We start from the raw sequence: 13,733 nt of genomic DNA, 5'->3' as shown, positions 1-13,733 counted from the left end.
GTGTCCCTGCAGAGGAGCACACGGAGAGCTCCTCTTCCCCAAGCAAACCAGGCAGGAGCAGGCCTGAACCGCCTGCAGCATCCACGCTCCGCTCCAGCTTGAAGAACTGGCAAACACACACCCAAACCCCTGCCACCTATGATAACAATTAGAGACTTATCTAATTGCAAAAATAATTGCAATTGAAGTGTTTAATTACCATACTAAGCAGGAAGAGCCATTTCCTACTGTTCCAGTAGCACTCTCGATCCATCAAACAAGGTTTGGGGCTTGTTTGGGTGCCGGGGTTTTTGGTTTTTTTTTTTTTTTTTTTGATTATTAGATTGCAGCCCCAGGGGATGAAGAGATTTGCTAATTAGGGTCTTGGAGAACAACTACCAATTCACAAACACTTGCTTTTAATTTCAATACTAACGAGGCTGGAAGAGGGAGAAAGCCAAAATGCAGAACATCTGTGGCAGTGCTGGCTGCAGCGGCGCTGCCCCCAGTCCCTCCCCACTGGGCTGTCACTGCTCGGGAACCATCCCGGGAGACCACGGGGATGGGCTGGGGACGGGCTGGCTCAGTGCAAGCACAGGCAGGGTGGAGCTGCTGCTCTGGGTCGCTGCTGTCACTGCAGCCACCACACAAGCTAATCCCAGCATCGATCATCTCTCTAATCCCCTCAGAGACCATCGGCTTTCTCAGTGATGGGCTAATCCTGAGGCAGCCGTTCCATCCCCTGGGGGTGCAGCAGCGAGAATTTCTCCAGGTGACATTTGGTTTTGTTCTCCTCTAAACTGACAACAAAAGAGAATTTAATTCTCTCGACAAGCAGCAATTCTGTGAGGGAAGAGAAACTGCTTAGGAAGCTCCTAACCAACATCTGCTCTCTCAGATAGGAAACATCCCCTGCTAGTGGAGGGAGCACAGGAAGGGCTGGCTGCCAAGTGCATGGGGACATCCCCATCCCCCTGTCCCTGCAGGGGACACAGGAGCTCATGCTGCCCTATATATGGGACCCCCATCCTCACCTTGCTCTACCAGCCACCCCAGGGGCCCACAGTGCCTGGCTGGGCTTCTTCCACCAAACCACCTTTCCCATCCTTGCCACAGCTCTGGGTAGGGTCCAAAAACCTGCAGAGAGGAGACACAGGGAAGGAGAGAAGCACACAGGAGGCAGGAGCAGCCGCAGGGCATCCAGGCTTCCTGTCCCCAAGAGCACAGCTGAGACGTGGTGGCTGCCACGGGCCGGAGGCAAAGGAGTGTTTTATTTCTTTTAGATAAAAGAGAAACATCCGTAGAATGAGAAAAAAAGTGAGTTGGTGGGGGGTTTTTTTCAGACTGTCATGTGATTAAACACAGAGGAAACAGAAAAGTAGAGGACAGCCCCAAGCAGTTGAAAATGAGAAACTTTGTGTTAGAAATCTCAAGATTTGATTTTCTGGAATAAAATGTGTTTTGGGGTCACTCACCCAACAGTTTTGGCTGGGGAATCAAGCCTCTGGAAAGGTTATGGAATCCATTTCCTCCCCCCAGATCTAAAAATTACATTTCCATGCCAAAGCATCTTGAAACCAAGGACAAGCACTCCCTTCCATGAAGGAGATGACAATGGGGAAGGCATCATCAGGTGCCTTCCTGGCCTCAGCTAAGCCCTTCTTGTCCAGCAGTTCCCCACCTCCAAGAATGCCAAGGCTGGCAGTGCCAGAGGCGTGGGGCTGATCCCCGACCACCACGGGATGGTGGCCATGGGACCAGGAGCATGGTCATGTCACTGGGATGGTGGCCAAGGGACCAGAGAGAGAGGACAAAGCCACTAGAGGGCACAAGTATGACAGAAACACGTCTCCACATCAAGGGACCTCCAGCTTCTGCAGTTCAACAGTCCCAGAGGTCCCCCAAACCCCTCATCACCCCCACCTCCAAAAAGTCCACCCTGAGCTCTCCCACACCAGAACACACCTTCTCCTGGTAGCTCAAGACCCCACCACGCAGGGCAGGCCGTGGAGAGCCGGGTGCCCCTGGCCAGGCAGCGAGATGCGGGTCCTGCAAGGAGCCATCTGGCCATCGACGAGGGAATGTCCAACGTCCTTTTGTCCTTTTCTTCTCCTTTCTCCCCCAGAGCTCCCTTCAGGCAGGCGCTCCCCTCCCCACTCCTGCAGCCGCCACCGCTTTCATTAAGGCTCTACCACCAAACCAAACACCATTTGTCAGGGAATCGGCTGCCAGAGGCAGCTCTGCTGGAGCAGATGCCCCCGCATCCCCCAGCAGACAGACACTGTCACAGCCGCCTTCCCGGCGCGCCGCACACCTGCGCGGAGGTCACGCTGCCTGCGTGGGTTTGCTGCCCTCGGTACAGAATGGGGGTCACAGAGCCCTGTCTCCCGAGCTAGATCCCTGCTCCCAGCCCCAGGAGCACCCCGGGACTCCTGTGTGGGCGTCGGAGCCGCTCTCAGCACCCGGGCTGCCCCGCCACTCCACCCACCCTGGGCGTAGCTGGCAGGTGCTGCTGCCCCGGGGGTGTTTGCACAGCTGTCAGGGCCTCCCGGATGGATCTGCTCTCCTTGCTCACAATTCCCAGCCCACGGGCAACAGCCGATCTCCTCCCTGCCGGCAGGAACCCAGAGCCGCTGGAGGCAGAGGCAGCAACACCCTGCGACCCCGTGTACACAGGGGCTGATGCTGATTAAACGCAGCCCCGGTGCTGATAATTAATTTCTCAGAGGATGAATTACTTGGGAAAGCTCCAGAAGGAATGCTGTTCTTCCTGCCACACAGCCGTTGGGTCTGTTTGGGCTTTTAAAGAATTTAACAGCAAAGGGGAAGAACATCCCCCGAGGAAGAACTGCAGGCGTACCCTGGGCTAGGGGAGCCTGTTGGATTTGGGATCTCTGCTGGGGCTGTTCTCTGGGTCCATGAGGATGCAGGCAGGGCAAGAGGATGTGCTGGCACTGCCCATGTCCCAGCAGTCAGGAGTTCCTCAGAACTGGCCATGGGCATCGGCCAAACCCCCTCCAGCAGCTCCTTAGACCCATCTCCGTCCACACCATGGGCTGAGACATCCCAGTCTCCCCACGGGACCTGCCCAGGGAATCACATCCACCTGCCCTCCCCCAGGCACTGCCTGCCATCCATGGGGCTGGATGTGGCCGTTCCCACCCCGGAGCTGCAGGGCTGGCTCTCGTCCCCTCAGCCCGCCTGCCATAGCACGGCTCCCTCCGGGCGCTGGCGCGGGGCCGCGCTGGATGCAAATGCGGAGCGAGCAGCCCCTGCAGACAGCACTATTACACAGGGCTCTCCATCCCTTTTGCTTAATAGGAAGCATTTTTCTGTTTCATTTCCCTTACCCTTGGAGCTGAAACCGCCTTTCTGCAGCAAAACACACCAAGCCAAGGAAATTCTTCTCCCTTTCCAGCTCGCAAACTCTCCCCCCTCCTCCATCAGTAGGAATGCCCACCCCACAGTCCATCCCTTGCCTGGGGTACATTGTACTGTTGGAGGGACAAGTGGTCCCCATCCCTGTCCTCCCACCGGCACCTTGGAGACAGCAGGGACAGAGGTACTGAGGGGGCTGCAGGATTCTGTTCTCTCCATGTACAGTTCTTGCAAATATTCCCAAATACGGCAGAAGGCAAAGTCTGCCCTCGGCTCACCTCCTCTGGCCCTCCCTGAGGGCACTTCACTTGCTTGGCCTGCTTCAAGGCTGAGCTAAGTCCACCACTCGTTATTGGGCAATTAAGCTCTTAATTAACAGGTTGATTTCCCCTCAGAGCCCTGCCAGCAACTCTTAGTCCCTCTGTCAGCTGCCTCCCGGCAGGGCAAAACCTGCAGGGCCCGGGGAGTGCTCCTGTCCCCGGGATGGCTCCAAGGCATTTTTCCTACCTCCCCCACGATCTGTTCCTGCCAGCCTGGCGCTGGGGCACCACAACACAGCCTGAAGGCGTGAGCCTGCTCCAAAAATGCCCCTGCAGCACAAGTGAGCCTGACACATGTCTGGGCTCAGAGTGACACCAAGGAGTCAGGGGCAAACAGGGGTGAGACATTGCCACCATGAGTGATGCTTAAGCCTAAAGCTCCATGATTAAAAAAGCTCCCATCTTATAAGCCTTAAGAAAAAATGAAAAATACAGTATTCAAGATATTCCTGCCTAGAGAAAAAAAAATCTCTCAGCAACCTTTGCTGCCAGCATGTCCCCCCTGTGTGCTCCTCCCTCCTTCGAGACTGAGCAGGGAGAGGAGGCAGCAGTGCCATGGCCCAGCCCCAAGCTGGCTGGACCATAGGGGACAACATGGAGACCCTGCCCCAGGCTTCCCACCAGCCTCCAAACCTCAGAGAACCGCAGCAAACCAGCTGTGATGAGCCGCCGTCCTCGGTGAGATGGCAGGGGCTGCCCTGCAGCACTCTGGCTTTCGTGTATTCATCACTTGTCAGTTCCCCTTAGCCGTGAAAAGAGAGTTATCCTCCTACCAGGGCAGAGCTGTCCCGTTCCCAGCAGGGCTGGGGACACAGGAGGCTGACACTGAGCGGTCCCCATCCTGCTGCTGGGGTGTCTGGGTGGGAGGAGAGAGGCGAGTTTGGCTAATCCAAGTGGAAACTAATTGTGTTTCATTGAGGTTTTATCTCTGCAACTAGCAACATGCTCCTGCAGGAGATTTAGTGTGAAGTTGTCTGGTCTCTGCCAAGGAGGCTGGGTTTTTTAGGGAAAGCACATTATGCATCAAAGTTGAAATTCAAATCCCTTTTCCTTCATTCCCAGAGTATATTTATGACGCTCCAGATATTCCTTGGTGCATCACAGTTTGTGGGAAGCCCCCAGTCACTGCAGGAGCCCAGGACCAGCTTAAAGCGCCGCCCAAACTTCTTCTGCTTTATGGTTTTTCCCTTTGCTTTAAGTTGTTGCTGCGTGAGTGGGGGACTGTGGGCAGGCAAGGCAGACAGGGATGAAGCTGATGCACATGAATGGCTCCAGGTGAACTCCCCCCAGCCCTCCCAGGGCTTCCCAACACAAGATTGCCCCTCTCCATCCCAGCCCTGCTGTAATTTCCACACCCCCATGCCCCCCGTGTGCAGCCTGGCGTCTGCAGTCTCATCCTGGAGGGGGCTGGCAGCAAATTGAGTGTTTTTCCCTAAAGATGCTCCACTTCTCCCTTCGTGGGGGTTTAGCAGGTTTCAAGTACAGCCATGCCAGGAGGTGAATCAGCCCAGCCTGGAGCCTGCACTGGGGACGGGGAGGAAAGAGGGGGGCACAGGAGGGGCACGTAGGGGAGTGCAGAGGGGGAAACACAGGACTGCAGCCCTCTCATCCAAACCCTTCGGGGTGTAAACCCACCTGGTTTGCCAAAGCAGGCTGGGAGGGTGGATAGGTGGGGGACTCCTTCTCCCCACCCAGCAGCTCCTCTCAATGCGTCAGGACAGGCCCAGCATCTGCAGTCACTGGAAAATCACGCTCCATTTCCAGAAAGGAAAGCAAAGTGTAAATCTCCCTCTCAGACACACATTTGTTCCTCTGCAGCAAGAAAAGTGGCGAAAGCTTAAATTTCTGAGCTGGAAGGGAGAGACAAATACATCAGCAGCACCCCGGGTGCAGAGGAAGGAAACATCAATTCTGGGATTATACCAGCGGCCACTGAGATTTCTCCCTCCCTGGCTGTAATCCAGAAACACCACAGATTTCTCTGCCGGCCACGCAGCTCTTACCTCTCACTGTGTTTGGGGGAAATCTGGATGCCTTTGTGGTCATGAGGGTGGTTATTGCACCAGCATTTGCCCAGAAGTGCCAGGCTGGGGGGAGGCAGGGATTCCCCCAGCTGCATTTCACATTCAGAGCAGGCTGGCTGTAGTGCTCGGCTCTCCCCAGTGGTTCCCTTCATAAGAGGGAGCAAATTCCACTTATCTATCCAGGGAAAATTTGCATTTCAAATATCCCAACTCCAAATGTCACCCAGTTTGATCCCCTAAGCTAAACAAATGCAGTGGAGCAGGGAGGGGGCCGGAGTGGCTCGCCAGTGTGAACAGCCAGGAAGAAAGGAAAAAAAACAAGGTTAAAAGCATGTGCAAATGTTTAATCTGTGCTGAGGTTGAGGATGGGAGCAAACATGGCAGAGACCTTCCCCTTCTTCCAGCCTCCATCGGGCAGGACACGGGGGAACAGGTATCTGAGGCTCCAACCATTAAGGATTAGGGATTTTGTGTTTGAGATTTTGTTTACACAATAAGACTTAAGACTGCATGGAGTGTAGGTGGATTCTCCCCGGTGCCTGCAGAGGGATTAGTGCCTATAAAGCAGCCAGAATGAGCTAAAAATTGGAGAGATCAAAGTGCAGGAAGAGGAATCCCACGTTCTCAGTGATGGGAGGAGAGGAGAGGAAGTGGGCAACGGTCAAGCCTGAGACAATTGTGGCTGCTGACCCTGGAGAGCATGGGGAAAGGCATGGAGCATCCTCACACTGCAGCTGCAGGGATGCCAGAAGGCATCTCAGGGAGCAGCTGGACCCCAGGTGTTTTCCATCCTCTCCGGAGGCTACAAAATTTCCCTGACAGGCTCTAGTTCTCAGGAGAGGGATGACCACAGCCCCTCCTGAGCTCTCTGCTGCCACAGGGCCATCTCTGCGGAGCACAGCAGAAGAGGGGTGTCCAGCCTGGACCCCTCTGCAGTGCTGGGGCACAGGGGGAAGCCCAGCACCACACCCTGCAGGGAGGGGAGCCTGATCCCGATGTTCATACTGGTCCCCCATACCCAAGGTGACACTGCCACGTGTCAGCCCATGCTACACGAGGAGGGAACACACTTGGCTGGGCCTGGGAGGGCTCTGCCAAAGCCCTGGACCTGCAGTGCCCAGCCTGCTCTCCCCGCCTGGCTGAGCAAATGAGTCTTCTCCTCTTCATCTCATTAAAGCCGTGAGCTGATTCGATTAAAACGGGGCACCAACCCTCATCCCCAGAAGGCAAATGGGATGAATGTTTAAGGCATGACGTTTTCTGGCCCCCAGCACCTCGTTACCCCTTCAACCCCCAATGCACAGGGCACTGCCTCCTGCCAATTCCCTGCCTGCCATGCACAGCACCTGCCTGCACCTGGGTAAACTCACCTAGGGCAGGAGTAGTGCCAGCCCTGCACTATGGCATCTTGGCCCCAGGGACCCGAGCCCAGTGAGACCAAAAAGCAGCCCAGGCATGGCAGGTTTGCAGTTGCCTCCAGTGCTGGCTCTTGGGGGTGTCTCTGGCTGCAGCAGCCCACAGCTGTGGGGCTCACAGATGTACAGGCAGCCCCTTTTCCTCCTTGGCATCTGCAGTGACCGAGTTTGCTCCATCATTCTGCTTCTTGGGAGGCAGAGGGTGCCTGTGCTCACCCAGACAGCCGCCCTGCATCCCAAGCCTCTTCCGCTCTCAGGCACGGGACACAAGTTTTATCCTCATCCCCGTCTTCAAACCTGCGGGCAGGCAGGCACTCCTTTGCCAGAAATGAGTCTGAAACGGTTCAGAGAACTAATTCCCTCCCTCCTTAATGCATGGAAGCTTCTTACGCTAAATCTATACAGACACAATTAGCATTATTCATATTCCATATGCTCCGCTCCCTTGTGATGAATATTAATCTCCTTCCCGCTCCCAGGCATTAGAGATAACAGCGTTGCACGGTGCTGCTGCGGTGGCACAGAGGGTCTGAGGGAGTGATGCTGCAGGTGGAGACAGTCTCATCCCCATGTCGGGAAGGGCAGATTTTGTGTCCTTTTGGAGGGGGGCTGGTTTTACAGCTGTGGGGCTGGGCTGGAGCGGGGTGTTCTTTCTCTTCCCGCTCCCGGCGGAACTGGTCTCCACTGGGGCTGCTTCAGTCCCCCCAGGGCACATGGCTGTGTCGGGTATCATGAAGCCCCAGCCCTCCCTGCACCTTCCAGCTCTCCACAGGTTTTGGAGGTGGAATAGGACTCAGTCAGACTGTCCTGCTTCTGCCAGCTCACATTCTGCAGCATTTCTTAGGCTGAGAAGTGGTCACGGGCATTGCAGGAGCTAAACTGATGCCCCTTGGCATTGCCCACGGCAGGAGCAGCTTTGCCGACATCCCAGAGCATTCCCGCTGTAGCCGCTGGAGTCAGCACAGCTGGGCAACTGCAGCACCTGGGTCCCAGCCCTGCTCCCACCTCCCTGCACAGCATCTCCCCCCAAACGGGACACAGCAGCACCCACTGATGCTGCAAAAGGAGGGCAAGAAGGCAGCAGAGGAAGCGGTGCAGCAAATGCAGCTCCATCCTGCAGGGACACGGCGGGATTTACAGTTCCAGGAGGGGCCATCCCGCACACAGGCAGGGCTGCATGGACCATACACAACCCCGTGTCCGTCTGTCCGTCCATCCTGGCCCTCCACGTGTGGCTCCAGGCCAGGCCGGGGGTGCTGTGAGTGGGGGGCCTGGGGGCTGTGAATGGAAACGCCATACGCGTGGTGGGGGTGGAGAGGATACAGGCCAGGAGGCACCGCGTCTCTATACATCCATTTGCATGCCTAATCCGCTGCCGGGGAGTGGAGCGTCAGGTCCCCCATCTGCTCGGCAGCTCACATCATTAGCTGGCTGGTTTCCGAGCCGGCACCGAGCAGAGGTGGGAGTCGAGCAGACAGGGGAGAAGGGAGGCTGCTCTCAGCCCCATGCACCACCACGTGTCGGCAGACTGGGGAGCTTGGGACGATCCTGCCCCTTGCCGGAGCTGGTGGGCAGCACACAGGGGACAGGGAGGGGTGTGGGTGGAGGAGGGGGTTGATTCCTATGGGTTCCTGGGATGCTGCTGCGCTCCAAGCTTCCCTCTGGGCGGTGTGAGGGGGACGGGGCATCTCCTCGCCCATCACGGGTGCTGCCCACGCTTTAACTTTGCCCCAGGGCAGCAAAAGTCCCCATGGCTGGTTCTTTGCTGCAGGCAAGCCAGGAAGCACCCACAAGCTCCAGCTCACTCACGAAGCTCAGCCCCGCCACACGGATCCAGCCACACCAACCATCCCCACTGCCACTAACTCGCCCTGACGGCCCTGGGACACAGCCCCTTTAAATCCCCACACTCACAGGCTGGGCTGGGACACCGAAAGGGAAAAATAAGGCAAAGAAATTATTTTCTTCTCGCCAGCAAGCCTGGATTGCTGCCCGTTCTTCAGCAGCGCACTGCCAGCCCGCCCACGCACTGCACAGCGAGGACTGCAGAGGCCAGCGTGGGCTGGGGGACGCCAGGGGGGTCGGGGTGCAGCGAGGGACCCCCTTGCTGGACATCTCTGCTCACTAGGATGCCGTGGGGGGAGATGTCCCACCCGGCCCTTCTCTCCCTGGGATGCACAGAACATCCTTCTGCTCCATTACCTGCCCCGTTCTCTGGGGCCGTTCCTTTCTCCGAGCTCTAAAAGGGATCAAACTCCTCCAAAATCCCTGCTGAATTCCCGAGGTTGGGGCCACAAGGAGCTACTCCAGCCAGCAGTGTTGAGCAAATGGGGGTTTCTCAGCAAGCAGCAATGAAAAGGGGGTCAGAGGGATGAAGGGGCTGGGGGATGAGGGGAGCAGGGGGAAAAGAGCCCCATGTTCCCCCAGGGTCACTCTCCCCCTCTGCTTTCACGCCCGGCTGGGTTCCTTCATTACTTACCCAAGCTGTAAATTGTCTAATTTGGAGCACACCATTTATCCCTGATGTGCACTTGAGCAGCCAGATTTTGTTTTCAGGTGTGTAATTAATTTTTTTAACGTGATTTCTCTCCTAGGAAACTGCAAACAAACAGTTCTGGCTTTCATGGCTGGGCAACTCAGGTGAGCGTCAGGGCAGGGATTAGGCAGGCAAGGAACCGAGGCCAGATCTCAGAGGATGTGAGGAGCTGGGGTTTTGCAGAAACCCCTTGCTCCTACTTTCCAAATCCTCCATCCTTCAGTGCAGCCCTCTGCCTCCTCCAGCACCACCATGCTCCCCATGGGCACTGCAGAAAGCTTGAAAGGGGAAGCAACAGCCACTTTCCCTGTTCCCAACTCAATCTGCTGGGAATTACCATTTTTATTAAGACCTAACACGTCCTTGGCTGCTGGGAATGTGACTTGCTCCCGCAATGACATTACAGCAGCTCCTGAGGATCCCATATCAGCATCCACCTCACAGCGATGATGCTCCCATCCCCAGACAGAGGTGCCTCCATCGGTGGATGCTCACAGGCATCTCCACCACAGGTAGAGGCTGTGCTCAGGCATGGTACAGAGGGGATCCATAGGGATCCACGATCCTGAACTCTTTCCCCTCAGCTGGGATGTTTGCTGTCTGGGAATGATGCCGGCTATTTTTGCATCACCCATCACCTCTCACAAGGCAGGGATAAGGGAGGATGGAGGAGAAGCAGTGGCCGAGGGTGGGTAATGTCTGCTCCCACTGCGTGTCCCAGTGCCCAGCTGAGGGTGGGTCGCGGGCACAGAGGTTCCCAAGCGCTGCTCTGCATCGCGAGGCAGAGCGATCCTCCTCTGAGCAGCACGGAGAATCACCTGCTGTGAATGTGCGAGAGAAATCTCTTCAACGCTCCTGCTGACAAGGAAGTTGTTAGATGACTTTTGTCGGTGGTTTTACAGATGAAAGGAGGTGAAAATCACCTCCATTAGTTGGCAGAGGCAGGTGGGAGGATCTGTGGAGAGAGCACTTCGGGGCTGACTGAGCAGATCCCAACCCTCTTCCCTGAAAGCCCCCCAGACATGGGGTGGCAGTTTGGGGGCCCACGAGATGCTCTTGTGCCACCCCAACAAAGGAACTTGGGATGGTGCTGATGCTGTGGGAGTTTAGGGGTGGCTGAGGGGGAACAGCCATTAGGGAGGGCTCCAGCTGCTGACACCCCTGGGACAGGTCCCCTGCACTTCTCTTCTTCCTGCCCCACCAGCACAGCGGGTCCCACCCGTGGCAGCTGCCTGCAAAATAAAGCCACAGCCTCCCCCCAGAATGGTCCTCCGTGAGTGGATCTTGGCCACCACAAAACAGGCTATGACCTCTTGAGGGGGGATTCCACCACCCAGACCCCCAGAACCACGGACCAGACTTCTTGGGGTTTTTTTCCTCCACGCTGGATTTTCTGTTGTGACTTTTGGGAAGGGACAGTGCAGTTCCTGGGGGCCATAGGAGGGGGCTGACTGCTCTGCTCCCCCATCCTGCTGCCCTTTGTGCTTTGAAACTGCCTTCCAAGGAGCTTCTCAGCATTCGGAGCAGGCGCCTGCACCATTTCAGGGCAAAAACTCCGGTTTGCCTTAAAAACATCTCGATCTTCTGCAGTCTGCCATGAAGGGCAGCTCCTGCCCTCCAAAACAGGACAGAGGGCACATGGAAGCCTGGCTTGGCTTTCCCAAATGTATAAGGTAAAAAGGGTGCATGCTCCATCCCACAGCCCCTCACCCATCACCGCCCAGCTCTGCCAGCCCCTGAGTTCAAAGGAAAAGGCATCAAAACCCCAATCTCTTCAATTTCCCTTTGGTCTTTTTTTTTCCCCTTCTCCACTGAAAGAGTTCAGCTCCCAGATACTGCCTGCACAGACACAGAAAAGAAAATTTCCAGGAATTGCTGCTCTCTCTGGGAAATTCATTACAGGGGTCCAGGCAGCTGAGTTGATGCCAGTCACTTCCTGCCCAGCATTTGGCCACTGGTGGGACTGTGGGCAGGCTGTATCCTGGCTGCCCCCAGCATCCACCAGGAACCAGCACATTTCCCAACAAGGTTTGGTGCCACATGAAGGGTATAAGCTCATCTGCCTAAGGAGAATGGCTGATTTATCTGCATTCCCTTTCCTGATAAAGGCCTGGCTGTGGGCTCACCAGGCGGAGGAGGCAATACTGAAATAGCTCCTTTTCTTATACTTCACGTGGGGATTATTATTATGCTTCTCTTCAGTCTCCCCTCTGCTGCCAGCACAGGAAAAACCCCCGCGGTGACACCGTCAGCAGCACTGCCACCAGGCAAAATGGGACTGTGGCCCCTGGCACTGCAGCCAGGCCCCTGGCACCATGGGCTTCCCTCTTCCACCCACACACGGTGGGAACATCCTCCCGGGCACCTGCAGTGGCACAGGCAGAGCCGTGGAGCTGAGCATCTCCTCCTGCCTTGCACCTGTGCGGCCACTGCTGGCTGCCATGAAGGGTGAAACGTGTCCCTGCAGGGAGCAAATTCCCAGCACACCACAAGCCCGTGGACCTTTGCTCCAAAATGCTTGCTTATGGCTAATCACAGCTATCCCAGTGCCAGCTGGGGACCGGTGTCCACTGTCCCTGTGGCCTTGGCAGCCACCGGCTTGCCAGTGCCCAGTGGCAAAGCCCCGGGCTGCGACAGCACCGCGGCTCTTGGGGACTTCTATCCTAAGAATGCAAAGGAGATGTGGATCCAGCTCCAGCCCACCCATGGCCATCTCCTCCTGGCAGCTCTGGGGAAGTGACAGGGCTGGTGGCTCCCATTAGCGAGGTGAAGGCAGGGGAGAAAAACGAGTATTGATCGTCCCTGCGAGTCCAGCACGAGGCACGCACAGCCCACAGATCGATAGTGCCAGGGAGGCATTTGCTCTCACTGAGGTTTTTGTGTCCATCTAGGGCTCCAGGAGGAAGCCTGTGCTGTGCCAGCATCCAGCATGGCCCCTGCACAGTTCCATCCTCCACAATGAACCCTCTGTCGAGCTCTCTGAGCCGGTATCTCCATCCGTAGGAAGCTCGAGGGGAGCGATGCTCATACGTGCATGGCAGGGGTGAGAAGGCAAAGCAGCCATCCCACGTCTGGAGCCTCTCCATCCCCTCAATTTCCACACTGGTGGCATGGAGACAGCCCCAAGGATTCTCTGCCTGGCAGGGCTTCCTCTCTCAGAGCCCTGTGGGCTCCCATCTCGGCAGGGATGCTCTGTGCACACAGGCTCCTCTCAGACCTATGTTCCCGTCCTGCTCCACATCCCCAGGGCTGACTGTCCCGGTCTTTCACGGGGCGCCCAGCCTTGGTGCAACGGGAGGAACGGGCCGAAAGTTGGAGATTTCCGTCCCTCCAGAGGAGGATATCGGCAGAGGATGAAGGTAGAACTACACTTCCCAGAGTGCTCCTGGCACTGCCGGGGGAAAGGCTGAGGGACCAAGACACCAGCTCCTCCCTGCTCCTATATTATTCTCCTTGTTGTTTATTTGTGGGTTTTCTGCACTTAACTGTCTGCCTCATCCACTTAATTGGGGGATTATTGCCACTACCTGCCCGCCCGCCAGAGCCCAACTCATTACTGGGGCTTATTTATTAGCAGCGAGGCAGCAGAAACGCACCCTGCAGCTCCCTCTTCTCCTCCTCTGGCACAGGCAGCTGGAGGCGATGGAGGAAAGCGAGCAGGAACCAGGATGGGGCCAGTGACAGCGGCCACAGTTTGGCCAGGGCCAGGTCAAAGCCAGCCTCTGCCATTCATGGAGGCATCGCAGCAGCCTCCTGCAGCGCCTGGCATCAGCCTGGGACACCGCTGCTCTTGGCAAAGCGCAGAAGGAGGACCAAAAGCCTGGCTGCTCCTTAAAAGTGTTCCCTGAGCTCGGGAAAGGTCAGCCGCACAGCGCTGTCCTTCTGCTCGCAGCAAGGGACCCGTCTGCTCGGCACAGTGGCAGCTGAGTGACAGCCGTGTGGCAGGGCGATGCCACTGCCCCCTGAGCCCAGGAGAAGCCAGCAGCGCCCCACGGCTCCGCTCCAAACCGCTGCTCCTATTTCCAGGCGGGAGAATCTAGGAAAAATGTGGGACAGCAGGAGAGAGCTGCATATTGAGCGC

The sequence above is a fragment of the Corvus cornix genome, chromosome 13 (genome assembly GCF_000738735.6).
Source record: "Corvus cornix cornix isolate S_Up_H32 chromosome 13, ASM73873v5, whole genome shotgun sequence".
Classification (NCBI taxonomy): Eukaryota; Metazoa; Chordata; class Aves; order Passeriformes; family Corvidae; genus Corvus; species Corvus cornix.
Note: the sequence above shows the minus strand (reverse complement) of the source record.